Below are 16,389 nucleotides of genomic sequence, written 5' to 3' on the forward strand. Positions count from 1 at the left end.
TTCACAATGGGATTAATATAGTGGCACTGAAATGAAATTATATGTCAGTTAAAATTCAGTTAACATCAACAGACAGCATATTGAAGTATGAATAGACAGGGGAACATGACCTCTTAAGAGCATATGTGGTGGGGAGGGCAGAGTACATATATATATTTTTTTCTTTTGCATATCAGAACCAAGTTTCATCAGTATTTAAATAAGTTTTCAAGTTAATATTTGAGATGGTGGCCTGGGACATGATTCAGCCATTTATTCATTTATACAGGTATTCAGAGGTATAATAAAAATGTAAAAGTGAAAGAAGAGTACTTTGATATGACTCTTCTTGCCTAATAAATGGTTGCAGATGACATCACTTTTTTTTGACATCACTTTTGATATAACAGAACATTTCTGGTTTTGAACTCTTTATTATCTTTGGATACTTGAAAAATGAATAAGCATTTTATTTTTTTAACTTAAAAAAATTTTTTTTTAAGTAAGCTCTGTGCCCAACGTGGGGCTTGAATTCATGACCCTGAGATCAAGAGTCGCATGCTCTACCAACTGAGCCAGCTGGGCACCCCTAAACGCTGTATTTTAAATTTTTTTAAATTTTTATTTTTTAAAGATTTTATTTGAGAGTGAGAGCATGAGAAGTGGGGGAAGGGACAGAGGGAGAGGAAGAAGCAGGCTCCATCCCAGGACTCCAGGATCATGACCTGAGCCTAAGGCAGCCGCTTAACCAACTGAGCCACCGAGGCACCCCAAGTACTGTATTTTTTTTTTTTTTAAGATTTTATTTATTCGACAGAGAGACACGGGTAGAGAGGGAACACAAGCAGGGGTAGTGGGAGAGGGAGAAGCAGGCTCTCCGCTGAGCAGGGAGCCCGACGTGGGACTCGATCCCAGGACCCTGGGATCATAACCCGAGCCGAAGGCAGATGCTTAACGACTGAGCCACCCAGGCGCCCCGCAAGCCCTGTATTTTTAGTTTTGTAATTCTGTGTATGGCCTTTTTTGTTTAAAGCGAGGAAAATGAGTACTGTCCTCTTGGTCATTTTGTTCCAGTATTTGTTGAACTTTTATGGTTTATATTTTTTAAAGTATTAGGTTATGTTTGTTTGGGTAAACATAACAGAGACATGGGTTACCTCAACTAAGGGTGGTGATGGGGCAGAGATGTGTGTGTGTGTGTGTGTGTGTGTGTGTGTGTGTCTAAGCCACTCTACCAGGAATTTAGATTATTTAGCTAGATCTCATGGAAGATGGTACATAAATGGCCTGGAAACTGGAAAGATCTAATGCAGCTCTAATGATTTCAGAATATGATGAGTTTAAGGACTATTCCAGTAAGATATTCTATTTATTTCAGGTATTCATTTATATTTTGATAATTGGTGCTTAAGATATGGAGATAAATTAGGGTGAGGTGACCAACACCTATCTGCATTATCCTCCAAACTTACAAAATATGCTACTGGCAGGTAGTTGAATGTAGGGTTTGGTAGGCTGTGAGAGAATAGGATAATATGGATTAAGTATGCTCTTCAGGATTGTCCTAACCAGTGATAGGATGGGTAGGTTTAGCTATCTATCTGGTTTCTTGCATCTCAGACCTTACTTTTGGAATCAGTCTCCTCCTGAAGTATACCTTTTTAATGAGTTCCTTTAGTAAGTCTTTGTCTTTTTTTTTTAATTGAAGTATAATTGACATACAATGTTATATTAGTTTCAGGTATACAACATAGTGATTCCACAAGTCTATACTTTATGCTCTGCTCACCACAAGTGTAGCTACAACACTATTACAGTACCAGCAACGGTCTCTGCTTTTGTCTGAAAGCTTTATTTCACCCTCATATGACTGATAATTTAGCACGGTCTACACTGGTAAATTTGGTTATTTTATCTTGGTACTTTGAAAATATTTTTCCACTGTCCACTGGCACCCATTGTTGCGTTGATAAATCTTCAGAAATTTAATAGTTGTTGCTTTGTAGGGTATGTCTTTCCTTTCTGGTTGTTTTATCTATGGTATTCTGCAGTTTCATGATGATGAGTTTGAAAAGATTTCTTTTACTTATCCTGGTTGGGCTTCACTTTGCTTCCTGAGTCTGAAGGTTCTTGTCTTTATTCAGTTTTGGAAAATTCTTAGCCGTTATCTCATCTACTATCCATTTTATTTTCTCTCTTCTCTCAGTTCTTGCTAAGCATATGGTAGACCTTCACAGTCTATCCCCATGTCTCTTGATCTTTCTTTCATACTTCCTTTGTCTCTGGGCTGCTCTCAGTAATTTCTTTAGATCTGTCATCCAGTTTACTAATTCTCTCTTCAGTGTGTAATCTGCTTTTTAACCCAAACATTGGCTTTGGTTGCAATTATTAAATTCTTTATTTGTAGAAGTTCTACTTGGTTACTTCCCAAAGCTTCATGGTCATTTTTTAAAAAACAGGATCTTGTTTCTTACTCCTATATTATTTTGTTTAATCATTTTAATAAACTTATTTTATATTCTGTAACCAATAACTCCACTGTCTAAAGTTCACAAGCTTCATTATTTTGTTTGTGGTTTCTGTGGATTCATTCATGGTGGCTTATTTCCTCAGGTATATTAAAATTATATTTTGGGTACTCATATTTAGCTTTTGAAATCCTGTTTATCCTTGGAAATCCTTTCAGTCCTGGGTTAAGAGTGAACCTGTGCAGTGAGGATTTGTATTTGTTTCTTCCAGGCCTCCAAACACTACCAGCCTGGGACCAGTTTCTTGACTTGAGGTTTCCTGGACAGTATAGGTACTATAAACTTGAACTCTCAAACCCATGTGAGGGAAAGCTTGTGGTTATGAATTCTAAAAGGGAGATTGTTTCCCCCTTCATGCCAAGTCCAGACTAAAACATACTGATGTTTGCTTGTCTCCCTGGGCTGGTACAGGGGATTTTTTTTAATCCCCAGTCTATTCTTGGAGCACATAGCCCTATGAGTTTTCTAGCCTTATGCAGGGTCACTGTCCCAACTCCTTGTATAGGCCCAGGGCCTTGTTTTTGGTCTTCTGTGCAGCCAGTAAAACCACAGAGATTTCTGAGATAGGTACATAACCCTCAGTACAACCATAGCTTCACTATCCTGCTTGCCACTCAGGTTTCTTGCTCCCTCCTTGGGTTGTGTGGAGTTCGGAAGACTATCAGAGGTATTCCTCTTTCTTTCCTGAAAGCTTAGTTATGCCTTTGAAGGGATGTTCTATTTTATCCAGCATTTCAATGTGTTTCATAATGGGACTTTTTCGGGTTATCTAATACTAGTGTGCCATATTGATCTTTGATTCCTTTCTCTCCACATCAACTGGGTTTTTATTCTACATCTATACATAAGTACAATCTAGCTGCCTTCTCCATTTCCACTATCTCCTTAGTGTCCATCATGATTACTGCCTTTCTAGTTCATTTCCCTTCTATTCTTGCATCTGTATACTACATTTTCCACATAGCAATCTAGTGATCTTAAAGTATATGCCGTAGAAAACCTGAACAGACCTATAACCACTAAGGAAATTGAAGCAGTCATCAAAAATCTCCCAAGAAACAAAAGCCCAGGGCCAGATGGCTTCCCAGGGGAATTCTATCAGACATTTAAAGAAGAATTAATACCTATTCTCCTGAAACTGTTCCAAAAAATAGAAATGGAAGGAAAACTTCCAAATTCATTTTATGAGGCCACCATTACCTCGATCCCAAAACCAGACAATGACCCCATCAAAAAGGAGAATTACAGACCAATATCCTTGATGAACATGGATGCAAAAATTCTCACCAAAATACTAGCCAATAGGATCCAACAGTACATTAAAAGGATTATTCACCACGACCAAGTGGGATTTATCCCTGGGCTGCAAGGCTGGTTCAACATCAGCAAATCAATCAACGTGATACAATACATTAACAAAAGAAAGAACAAGAATCATCTGATCCTCTCAATAGATGCAGAAAAAGCATTTGACAAAGTACAGCATCCTTTCTTGATCAAAACTCTTCAGAGTATAGGGATAGAGGGTACATACCTCAGTATCATAAAAGCCATCTACGAAAAACCTACAGCGAATATCATTCTCAATGGGGAAAAGCTGAGAGCTTTTCCCCTAAGGTCAGGAACGCGGCAGGGATGTCCACTATCACCACTGCTATTCAACATAGTATTAGAAGTCCTAGCCACAGCAATGAGACAACAAAAAGAAATCAAAGGCATCCAAATCGGCAAAGAGGAAGTCAAACTCTCAGTCTTTGCAGATGATATGATACTGTACGTGGAAAACCCAAAAGACTCCACCCCAAAACTGCTAGAACTCATACAGGAATTCAGTCAAGTAGCAGGCTATAAAATCAATGCACAGAAATCAGTGGCATTCCTATACACCAACAACAAGACAGAAGAGAGACAAATCAAGGAGTCGATCCCATTCACAATTGCACGCAAAACCATAAGATACCTAGGAATAAATCTAACCAAAGAGGCAAAGGATCTGTACTCAGAAAACTATAAAATACTCATGAAAGAAACTGAAGAAGACACAAAGAAATGGAAAAACGTTCCATGCTCATGGATTGGAAGAAGAAACATTGTGAAGATGTCAATGCTACCTAGAGCAATCTACACATTCAATGCAATCCCCATCAAAATACCATCCACTTTTTTCAAAGAAATGGAACAAATAATCCTAAAATTTGTATGGAACCAGAAGACACCCCGAATAGCCAGAGGAATATTGAAAAAGAAAAGCAAAGCTGGCGGCATCACAATTTCGGACTTCCAGCTCTATTACAAAGCTGTCATCATCAAGACAGTATGGTACTGGCACCAAAACAGACACACAGATCAATGGAACAGAATAGAGAGTCCAGAAATGGACCCTCAATTCCATGGTCAACTCATCTTTGACAAAGCAGGAAAGAATGTCCAATGGAAAAAAGACAGTCTCTTCAACAAATGGTGTTGGGAAAATTGGACAGCCACATGCAGAAGAATGAAACTGGACCATTTCCTTACACCACACACAAAAATAGACTCCAAATGGTTGAAAGACCTAAACGTGAGACAGGAGGCCATCAAAATCCTAAAGGAGAACACAGGTAGCAACCTCTTCGACCTCAGCCGCTGCAACTTCTTCCTAGAAACATCGCCAAAGGCACGGGAAGCCAGGGCAAAAATGAACTATTGGGATTTCATCAAGATCAAAAGCTTTTGCACAGCAAAAGAAACAGTCCACAAAACCAAAAGACAACTGACAGAATGGGAGAAAATATTTGCAAATGACATGTCAGATAAAGGGCTAGTATCCAAAATCTATAAAGAACTTATCAAACTCAACACCCAAAGAACAAATAATCCAATCAAGAAATGGGCAGAAGACATGAACAGACATTTTTCCAAAGAAGACATCCAAATGGCCAACAGGCACATGAAAAAGTGCTCAACATCGCTCGGCATCAGGGAAATCCAAATCAAAACCTCAATGAGATACCACCTCACACCAGTCAGAATGGCTAAAATTAACAAGTCAGGGAACGACAGATGTTGGCGGGGATGTGGAGAAAGGGGAACCCTCCTACACTGTTGGTGGGAATGCAAGCTGGTGCAACCACTCTGGAAAACAGTATGGAGGTTCCTCAAACAGTTGAAATTAGAGCTACCATTCGATCCAGCAATTGCACTACTGTGTATTTACCCCAAAGATACAAATGTAGGGACCCGAAGGGGTACGTGCACCCCAATGTTTATAGCAGCAATGTCCACAATAGCCAAACTGTGGAAAGAGCCAAGATGTCCATCGACAGATGAATGGATAAAGAAGAGGTGGTGTATATATACACAATGGAATATTATGCAGCCATCAAAAGGAATGAGATCTTGCCATTTGCAACGACGTGGATGGAACTGGAGGGTGTTATGCTGAGTGAAATAAGTCAGTCAGAGAAAGACATGTACCATATTACCTCACTGATATGAGGAATTCTTAATCTCAGGAACAAACTGAGGGTTACTGGAGTGGTTGGGGGTGGGAGGGATGGGGTGGCTGGGTGATAGACATTGGGGAGGGTATGTGCTATGGTGAGCGCTGTGAATTGTGCAAGACTGTTGAATCACAGATCTGTACTTCTGAAACAAATAACGCAACATATTTTAAGAAAAGAGAAAAAGAAGAAGATAGCAGGAGAGGAAGAATGAAGGGGAGTAATCAGAGGGGGAGACAAACGGTGAGAGACGATGGACTCTGAAAAACAAACAGGGTTCTAGAGGGGAGGAGGGTAGGGGGATGGGTTAGCCTGGTGATGGGTATTAAAGAGGGCACATTCTGCATGGAGCACTGGGTGTTATGAACAAACAATGAATCATGGAACACTACATCAAAAACTAATGATGTAATATATGGTGATTAACATAATAAAAAAATTTTAAAAAAAAGTATAAGCCAGATCACTTCCCTGCTTGATACTCTTTAATAGCTTCTTGGAGTAAATCCAGACTCCTTAGTATGGCATTCAAGATCCTTTTTGACCTGAATCTTGTCTACTCTAATGTTTTTTCACAGTACAGTACTCTTGCAGTAAGTTCAGGCTACACAGGTCTTCTTAACTGATCATAGCAAGCCCTTTTCTTCCTCCTTTTGCCTCTAATGCTTTCTCCTAGGAGCTTCTTATGTCTCTCTTCTGTTCTGTTTAAATGTTCCCTCCCTAAAGATGCTTTCTCTGGCCACCGCATCCAAAATAATCTCCCCAGTTTTATTCTCATACCAGATATCACTAGTTTAATTACTGCATTTGCATATTTGAATGCTCCACAAAGACAAAGTGATTCATATCCATCCTGTATCCCTGATGCCTAAGTGATACATTTTAGAGGCTCAAATATTTGTAGAATCAGTGAATACACTGATGAACTCCTCCCTAGATAAAACATGAAGACCTTAATTTCAAGGAGGTGGGACTTACTTTAGCAGCAAAACATAGTAAGTGTTTGTAAGTAAAATGCAAAATGGATAATGGATGAATTCCCAGAAACAAATGTACTGAAGCGGATTTAAATTAACAGCAATGTTGGTCAGCACCTTTGATCGGCACAGACCTGAATGGAGACAGTGCTAAATTAAATGAGGGACTAGCTCTCTTTCTCAATTTAAACACTCTTCCCGCCCCACCCACCGCCAGGAAGGAAAAAAAAGAGCGAGAGAGAAAGCAAGAAGAGCGGGGTGCACGTGTTCAAACTACGACTCCCAGCAGCCCCAGCGCGAGCCCGCCCTTCGGGAGGTGGTGCGAGTCTCCGCCCAGTGGAGCTTGGGGCTTGGGCCGGCGAGGGGCGGTGTTCTGGCCCCGCCCCTGCCCACTCCCCGCCACCGCCCTCCCCCAGGGTTGTGGCCACGCGCAGCGGCGGCGGTTGTTCCGCTTCCCCTCCGGCCCGGGCCGTCGCCATTGCCGAAGGCTCCCTGCCCTCCCCTCCCGGCGCCCGCGGGGCTCTGCTGCCGCTCGGCCTAGCAGTAGCAGCGGCTGCGCTCCAGCGCGACACGTCTTCCCGCCCCGTTTCCCCTTCCGTCCCCGCCTGCCCCGCGCCGCGCGCTTGCCCGGGGCGGCTCCACAGCCCGCCGGGAGCTCGGACCGAGGCGCCTCGCTGGGGCGGGGACCTTTCCTCGCCTGGGGTAAGTGTGCAGACAGGCCGGGACGCGGGCCGTCGCTCTCTTCCTCCTACCCTCTGCGCGGCCTTGCCGGCGCGAGCGGCCCGCGGCAGCCTACCTGCCGGGGGCAGCTCCGGGGCAGCCGCCACCTGCGTGCTTGGAGCCGCGGCTCTTGGGGCGGTGGCTCATTGTCTGCTCCCTAGGGCTGTTTTCTTCGGCTTTAGCCCGAAATGGGAAGCTCGCTAGGCTGGCGAAGTCTAACTCTTCCTGGACCCAGCCCTGCCCAGGGCCGTGTCGCGCCACAGGCTCTGCCCACTCTCGATCTCCCTTTCCTCGCGTTGCAGCGTCCTCCTGTTCTCAGTTTACTTTAGTAACGTCTCGGGTTTTAGTCCTCGATTTTTCCTGTCTTACTGAGTCCCAGCCCCTCCTTGCTACCTCTCTGGTCATCTTAGTTTGATTGGTTAGGCATATTACCTCTAGTCCCTTTACTCTTTTTCTAAACTACAATGTGTAATCTCTTCCATATTCCGCGTTAGTAGAAACGTATAGTTTTCCGAGGGTTTGAGGGCCTCGCCTGAGAACCGAGCTTTCGGATCTTCTCGTGATTCTTGTTTGATCTTCAGCCAGGAGGTGAATAGTTGCTTCTTTAGGTAATTTAGGTGAAGGTTGGCTTTTCACCGTGTTTGGCTTTCTTTAAAACAACACACATAGGACGTTGCTACAGAGACTTCGGTGGACTCAACCCTTTGACTAATTCTTTAAAGATAAACTCATCCCAGAACTGAAGTGTGAAAAGTAATTTCTGTTGTCGGTTGGTGTGGGGCTGTAACCTCCTTGTATCTTCATTTTAATTGGAATACTCTAGGCAGTTGTGAGCTTGATTTGTTTCCTCCTTGATAAATCATGCCAACTCCCACTGATATAATTGTTTCAGTTCTACTTTACAGGTTATCTGTAGTTGTTTGTTTTCTTTCTAACCTTAAAAGACAATCAAAATGGCTAGGCCTAAAATTAGACTACGACGAGCTGTGTTTTGGATCAAGGTTGTGCACGTCACGTTTTTCCCCTTCTCTGTTTGACTCTTCCGCTCTTATAAGTAGGCAGGATATTGAAATGTACAAGAATTTGCTTGGGGGGTTTTGTTTTTGTAGGGTTATCCAAAAGAATAACATTAAATAAAATTAGATTGGGATGAAGGCAGTGAATAGTAATTTTTAAAGCAGGTTAGAACTTGTCAACTTTGCCAGAAGCTCTGTGGCATTTGTAAAACACACTTATACTAACTTCTAAGTATCTTTTATGTATATGTGGAAACATGCGTATATATAGACACACACACATATATACATATAAATGGAAAGCTTTGTTCATGTTCTATTAATACAGTTATTGATTTAAGGCAATTCTTTCATCCTTAGCTTTTAAATCTTTCTAGCTTTTAATTAGCCAAGAACACTGATTTACATTATGCAAAATGAACCTTAAAATGTTTTTGACTTGTAATATATGTAGGTCTTAAGCCCACTTTCAGGGTTTGGTGAAAGAGGTTGATCTAAATTCAGTGAGTTTTGCTTTTACTAAATACTCCACTTTTACCCAAGTGACTTAGTACTGAGCTTTAATTCTTTCATCATTTGATAGTGACAGTTGTCCTTAACTTGAGAGGTCTTGTTGGCCAAAGGGGCTAAGGTATAGAAATGTTGGAGTGTGGAATTTGGTCTGTTGATGTCAGCTTCTCTGTCAGTTCTTGATACTTTTACCAAGGAAGAGTTACTGGATATTCCTCTTCACTTAGGGCTTTGATTCCTGGTTTACTGTTATTCAAAAAGAGAGTTAATCTTCTGGACTTTAATAATAACCTTGCAAACCCAAAATCATAAAGTAACAGTAAGTTTGTATTTGGAGTGTATCTACTAAACAAATGAATAGGGGTTCCAGTGGTTCTCTGATCTTTATGATAGGCAGGCTTCCAAGTAGGCATGGTTAACGCTGGTGTATATTTCTTTTTAATTATACTTTTTTAAAGAAAAAACGTAGAAGTTGCTCAGGTAGCTAAGGATAAACTTTCAGTTATACTTTTTTAAAAAAGAGAACTTGTTCAAATAGATAAAGATAAAATAAGTAGGTACTTTAAGATCATTCCTGTGTTTCTTCTGTCAGTATCGATTCTAATAATCAAGTATAATGTTTCTTTTGACTTTTTTGAAATTTCTCCTTTTGATTAAAACTTGAAAGTAGCTTTAAGGCTTTGGGATTCTGATCAGTTTGTTTTCAAAAGCCCTTCCAGTTACTTAAGAGGGCTAATTCCAGACGAGTCAGAGGGGGGCAGGTAAGTTACTTACAAATCTGAGTTGCCCCTTGTATCCTTCTTGTACCTTGGTAGAAGCAGAAAGAGAAGGAAAAATAGCCCCCCTTGCCTTGAAGAAATACTGATTGTTTTCTTCTGTGATCGGAATTTTCACTACTACTTCATTTTAGGATCACTAACCTATTTAAGGATAGTCATTCTGAACATTCATGCAGGATTTCAGAATTCTAGCTTATTATTATCTTTGAGGTACATTAGTACTTACCATTACATGTGCCTCAAATGGTTAGGTGCTGGAGACCCGGGTTTGAGTCATGGCTCTTCTACTTGACCCTGGATAAGACACGTACTCTTTCCAAGACTCTTTCCAGGACTCAGTTTTCTTCTTCTGTAAAATGGGGATTGATAGTAATAACAATATAGTACAAATTTCATGGGGCTATTTAAAGCAAAGGAGATAATGCAGGTAAAGTACTTTGCAAATGCAGTGCTTAAGTTCTTAATAAAGATTATTTAATATTTAATATTAAAACCTAAAATAGGTTTTACATTTAATTGCTTCTGTAGCAAATACTATGCTCCCAAACTTAGATTTAAGAATGCTTTCTGGAGGGGCGCCTGGGTGGCTCAGTTGATTAAGCATCTGCCTTCAGCTCAGGTCATGATCCTGGGGTCCTGGAATGGAGTCCAGCATCGGGCTCCCTGCTCAGTGGGGAGTCTGCCCCTCCCCCTGCTTGTGCCCACGTGTGCACGCTCTCTCTCAAATAAATAAAATCTTTTAAAAAAGTATGCTTTCTGGAAGAGGTTGGGGTCTCAGGACCAATTTTCTGAGACCATAACTGTTAAATTAATTATTTTTTTTGGAAAAAAGGCTTTGCCACTGATATAAAATACAGGTTTTTCAAATTTTAAAAAGTATGCATATTTCTGATAGAAAATTTGGAGAGTAACGAAGAGTATTAAGAAACAGGACAAAAATCACTTTAGCCTCAGCCCTCAGAAATATACCATCATAACAGACTAGTGTTTTTTTCCTTATTTTTAAATTCCAAAAGCAGCACATGCTTATTGTAAAAGGTTCAAGCAGCTCAATTATTTAGAATAAAAAAGTGAAAGTTGCTCTTTCCTCACTTTCTACTCTCATTCCTTAGAGCTACCCACTGTTAACAATTTTTTCTTTAAGATTTTTATTTATTTGACAGAGAGAGACAGCCAGAGAGGCAACACAAGCAGGGAGAGGGAGAAGCAGGCTTCCGACAGAGCAGGGAGCCCAATGCGGGGCTTGATCCCAGGACCCTGGGACCATGACCTGAGTCGAAGGCAGATGCTTAACCAACTGAGCCACCCAGGCGCCCCATGATTTTGTTTTCTTTATGCAATTAGAAATAAGCACTATGTGTGTGGTATTAACCAATTTTTCAAAATAAAAGTTCTGGTTATTACATACTCTTTTCCATCTCAATACATATAGTTGTACTTCATCTTTTTAACCGTCGTGATATAGTCCATTGTACTTTGTTTAATTATTCATGTTTTTTTTTTTTAAAGATTTTATTTATTTATTTGACAGAGAGAAAGAGAGAGCATGCGCGCACAAGCAGGGGGAGCGGCAGGCAGAGGGAGAGGGAGAGGCAGGCAGAGGGAGAGGGAGAAGCAGGCCAGAGCAGGGAACTGGATGCAGGACTCAGGATCCCAGGACCCCGGGATCATGACCCAAGCCAAAGGCAGTCGCTTAACCAACTGAGCCATCCAGGCGCCCTATTCATGGTTATTTATGTTACAGTAATCCCCCCTGTCCGCAGGGGATATGTTCCAAGACCTCCGGTGGATGCCTGAAGCCATGGTTAGAATGAAGCTTATATATACTATGTTTTTGCCTACACATATATACCCGTGATAAAGTTTACTTTATAAATTAGACACAGTAAGAGATTAACAACAGTAACTGATAATTAAATAGAACAGTTATAAACAGTAGGGTGTAATTACAGTTATGTGAATGTGGTCTATCTCAAAATATCTCATTGAACTGTACTCAACATTTCTTGTGATGATGTGAGATGATAAAATGCCTACATGATGAGATGAAGTGAGGTGAATGGCATAGGCACTGTGATGGAGCGATAGGCTACTATTGACCTTCTGGCGATACCTCCGAAGTGGGATCCAGGTGGCAGTTGACTCCTGGTAACTGAAACTGCAGAAAGAAACCATGGTAAGAGGGGACTACTGTACAGATCTTCATCAACTTACAAGGGAGTTTTGTCCCGATAAACCCATTGTAAGTTGAAAATGGCATAAGGCGAAACATAGCTTAGCCTGTCCTACCTTAAACGTGCTCAGAGCACTTAGCTTAGCCTACAGTTGGGCAGAACCCTCTAACAATGTCTATTTTATATTAAAGTGTTGAATATCTCATGTACTTTATTGAGTAGTACACTAAAAGTGAAAAATAGAATGGTTTTAAGTGTATGAGTTGTTTATCCTCTTGATCACGTGTCTGACTGGGAGCTGTGGCTCGCCGCCACTGCCCTGTGTCACAAGACAGTATGGTACTGCGTATTTCCAACCCTGGCAAAAGAGCAAAATTCAAAATACGGTTTCTACTCAATGTGGAGACTTCACTTTCACATCTTCATAAGGATGAAAAACTAAGTCAAACCATGGTAGGTTAGGGACAGTCTTTATTCTCTCAATTTTGAGCAAGTAAAACTGGAGCCTTAATGAGCTTCCTTATATCTTTGTGCATATGCATATGTATACAAGTATTTCCATAAAAAGGATTCTTAAATGTGCATTTTAAGTTTCAATAGCTGCCAAATTGCTGTCCAAAAGTCTGTATCAGTCTATACTTCTTCATCAAATTGTAGAAGCTCTTCATACACAATAGGTAATAATCCTTTACCTTCTCTTTAGGAAGATCTTTCCCATTTCACCTTTATCAAAAAACATTCTTCTGAATAGTTGTTGTATTGGGGTGCCTGGCTGGCTCAGTCAGAGGAGCATGCGACTCTTGATCTCAGGGTTGTGAGTTTGAGCCCCACGTTGGGTGTAGAGGTTACTTAATAAAACTTTAAAAAATAATAATTGTATTTTAATCTTAATCCTTCTGAAATTTGTGTGGGGGCAAGTAAGAGTTTTAACAATATAAAATAGCTTGGCTACTGAAATGAAATACGGGTATAGACAAAATATTAAGAGTTTTAGGTTGCTGTGAAAATAAATCTATTATAGAAATTCAGGGAGTAATATTGTAATGGTTTTATTGTAAGCATCACATCTGAAGAGGAAAAGTAACCTTTCCTTCCTTTCTAATAGTCACAGTATTTATTTTTGTTTTAGGGTTTTATTACATTGACCAGAATTTCCAAGACACGGTTCAGTAAGAGAGGTGATAATTGTCTTAGAATATCTCTGGTATTTTTACAATTAAGGATAATGGCAGCTGTTGGTTTTAGAAAGAGATTCTTTAGAGAGAGAGTCTTTTCCAACTTTACAAAAAATAGGAATGGCTTCTGAATTTTATCAAATGTTTTTGTAACACTTCTTTGGGTGATGCTAAGGTTTTTCTTCTTTTAACTGCTAATAAGAGTATATATTAATAAATTTGGTAATAGCCAAAGGTACCCAAAGGCACGTATTATGAGGAACCAAAACCCCACTCATGTTAGTACAGTGTACAGAATTTATTAAAAGAGTAGGAAAAACATCTCAGAAATTTAGTTTAATAGGAGTATACAGGCCATATGGTAACGTCTGAAGTTACTTCTGTAGAATCTTGAGGAATCCTCACTTTTTTATGAGTCAGTTTTGATCATTTATATTTTTCCAGATTATATATATTTTTTGATTTTCAAAATTTGTTATTATATGAATGTATATATGTTTTATCATTAAAATCTGTGGTGTTTATTTCCATCTTTTATTGTGATTTTGTTATTTTTCTTGATTTGCCAAATGTTCATCTAGTTTTTTTTTTAATCTACTTAGTTTTTAATAAGCAGCTTTCAGATTTATTCTGTTGGTTTTCTGTTTTCTGATTCCCTGATTTCTACTTTTCTCTTTATTTTGCTTTTCTTGCTTTTCTTCATTTTTTTATGCCTTTTTTTTTTTTTTTTTTTTTTTTAGAGAGAGGATGAGTGGGTGGCAGGGGGGAGCGGGAGAGGGAGAGAATCTTAAGCAGTGGGAGCCTGATTTGGGACTTGGTTTCACAATCCTGAGATCATGACCTGAGCCAAAATCAAGAATTGGATGCTTAACCCACTGAGCCACCCAGACACCCCTGTTATGCTTTCCTAACTCAAATTCTTAGTTCCCTTTTTTTTTAATAATGAAGACATTAATGCTCTTAATTTGCCTCTGAGTACAGCTTTGGCTGCACTCTATAATTTACATGAATCATGTACTTATATTAATTACTTTCCAAATAGTTGTTATTTCTAGTTTGATTTCCTCTTTGCCTGAAGAGAGGTATTTAGGACAGTTCTATTTTCTTTCATTGTTGTCAATGACTATAGTCTTCTAAACTGTCTTTCAGATTTACTGAGTTTTTTTTTTTAAGATTTTTATTTAAGAGAGAGAGCACACACATGCCCACGAGTGGGGGTAGGGGGCAGAGGGAGAGGAGAGAGAGAACCTCAGAAATCATGACCTGAGCTGAAGGCAGACAGTTAACCGACAGCCACCCAGGCATCCCTGTTTTTTTGTTTTTTGTTTTGTTTTTAAATGATTTAAAGCATAATCCAATTGGTAAGTGTTCTGTGAAAACTTAAAGATTTTTCTGTTTGCAGAGTATATATATAACTATTCAAATTATCTTATTTGGTTTATTCCTTTTTAATGGTTCTTATTATAAGACTTAGTCTTCATTAGTTTTTTGTGGGGTTTTTTTTTGTTTTTTGATTTTTTGAGAGAGTGAGCCTGTGTGAGCATGTATACACACATGTGGAGGCGGGCAGAGGGAGAGAGGGAGAATCCCACACAGGTTCCACACTTCAGTGCAGAGCCCAGTGCAGGGCTTGATTTCATGATCCCAGGGTCTTGGGATTCAGTCCTGCATCAGGCTCCTTGCTCGGCAGGGAGACTGCTTCTCCCTCTGCCTACCGCTCCCCCTGCTTGTGCTCTCTTCTCTCAAATAAATAAATACATCTTTAAAAAAGAGTGGGACGCTCAACTGACTCAGGCACCCAGCCTTCATTAATTTTTAAATCTTAATCTGTCAAAGATTAAGAGGGTCACATTGTTTCTAAGAGCTTGTTCTCACATTGGGACCTTTACATTTTTGTTTCTTCTGCCTGAATACCGTCTTCCCTTCATACGTTACTGTTTCAAAGGGGCCTTACCTGATCAGTCATCTAAAATAGCCTCCACCTACCCCACTCGGTATCTAACTTCTTGCTTTTCTGTATCTGTCTTTATAGCACTTTCATCTGACATTATTTGGCTTCTTTCATTTTCTTGTTTCTCTATTTCTTTGCTGTTACTCTGTTTAGAACTTAGAACATGTGGGCATGCAGTAAGTGTATGTTGGTTGGATGTCAGTTTCTTTCATTTCTAATGATTTTTAATTTTTCAATACTTCATTTTATATAGCAATTTTGTGAAAGCAAAATTGAGTAAAAAGTACAGAGTTCTTCTATACCTCAAGCTCTCCCTTACTCCCAGTACCCCTTCCCCCACCATCAGCATCTCACCATGTGTGATTCAGTTGTTTTAATTGATAAACCAACATTGACACATCATTATCAACCAAAGTCCATAGTTTAGGGTTCATTCTTGATATTGTACATTCAATGGGTGTGGACAAATGGTGGATGTTGACATGTATCCATCATTACAGTGTCATACAGAACCGTTTCCCAGCTCTAAAAATCTCCTGTGTTCCACATATTCATCCCTCCCTTCTCCCTAATTCCTGGCAACCACTAGTCCTTTTGCTGTCTCCATAATATTGCCTTTTCTGGAATGTCCTATAATTGGAATCATGCAATATGTAACCTTTTCAACTTGCAATATGCATTTAAGTTTCCTTCATTTCTTTTGATGGCTTGATAGCTCATTCCTTTTTAGCAGTGAATAATTTCCATTGACTGGATGTACTGCAATTTGTTTATTCATTCACCTGCTGAAGGACATCTTGGTAGCTTTCACATTTGCCAATTATGAATAAAATTGCTATAAACATCTGTGTTTCATTTTTGTATGGATACAAGTTTTCAGCCGGTTTGAGTAAATACCAAGGAGCATAATTGCTGGATTGTATGGTAAGAGTATATTTAGTTTTGTAAGAAATGTCTTTCAAAATGGCTATACCATTTGCCTTTCCACCAGTCATGGGTGGGAGTGTTCCTACTGCTCAGCATCTTCACGAGCATTTGATGTTGTTAGTGTTTGGGATTTTAACTATTCTGATAGGTATGTAGTGGTATCTCATTGTT

At 39.8% G+C, this 16,389-nt stretch overlaps 1 protein-coding gene across 1 annotated transcript in view; it reads left to right on the plus strand.

The window, feature by feature from the left end:
• Window positions 1-7,407: 7,407 nt before the first annotated feature.
• PAK2 (p21 (RAC1) activated kinase 2) overlaps window positions 7,408-16,389 on the plus strand; it is a 91,354-nt gene continuing 82,372 nt past the window's right edge. Inside the window, exon 1 of the mRNA XM_028100842.2 lies at window positions 7,408-7,668. The gene's annotated coding sequence lies outside the window, so the exon portion shown is untranslated. The remainder of the gene's footprint in view (window positions 7,669-16,389) is intronic.

Source organism: Eumetopias jubatus, unplaced genomic scaffold, assembly GCF_037043125.1.
Source record: "Eumetopias jubatus isolate StellerSeaLion01/CBP00866 unplaced genomic scaffold, mEumJub1_p1.0 scaffold_1, whole genome shotgun sequence".
Taxonomy (NCBI): Eukaryota; Metazoa; Chordata; class Mammalia; order Carnivora; family Otariidae; genus Eumetopias; species Eumetopias jubatus.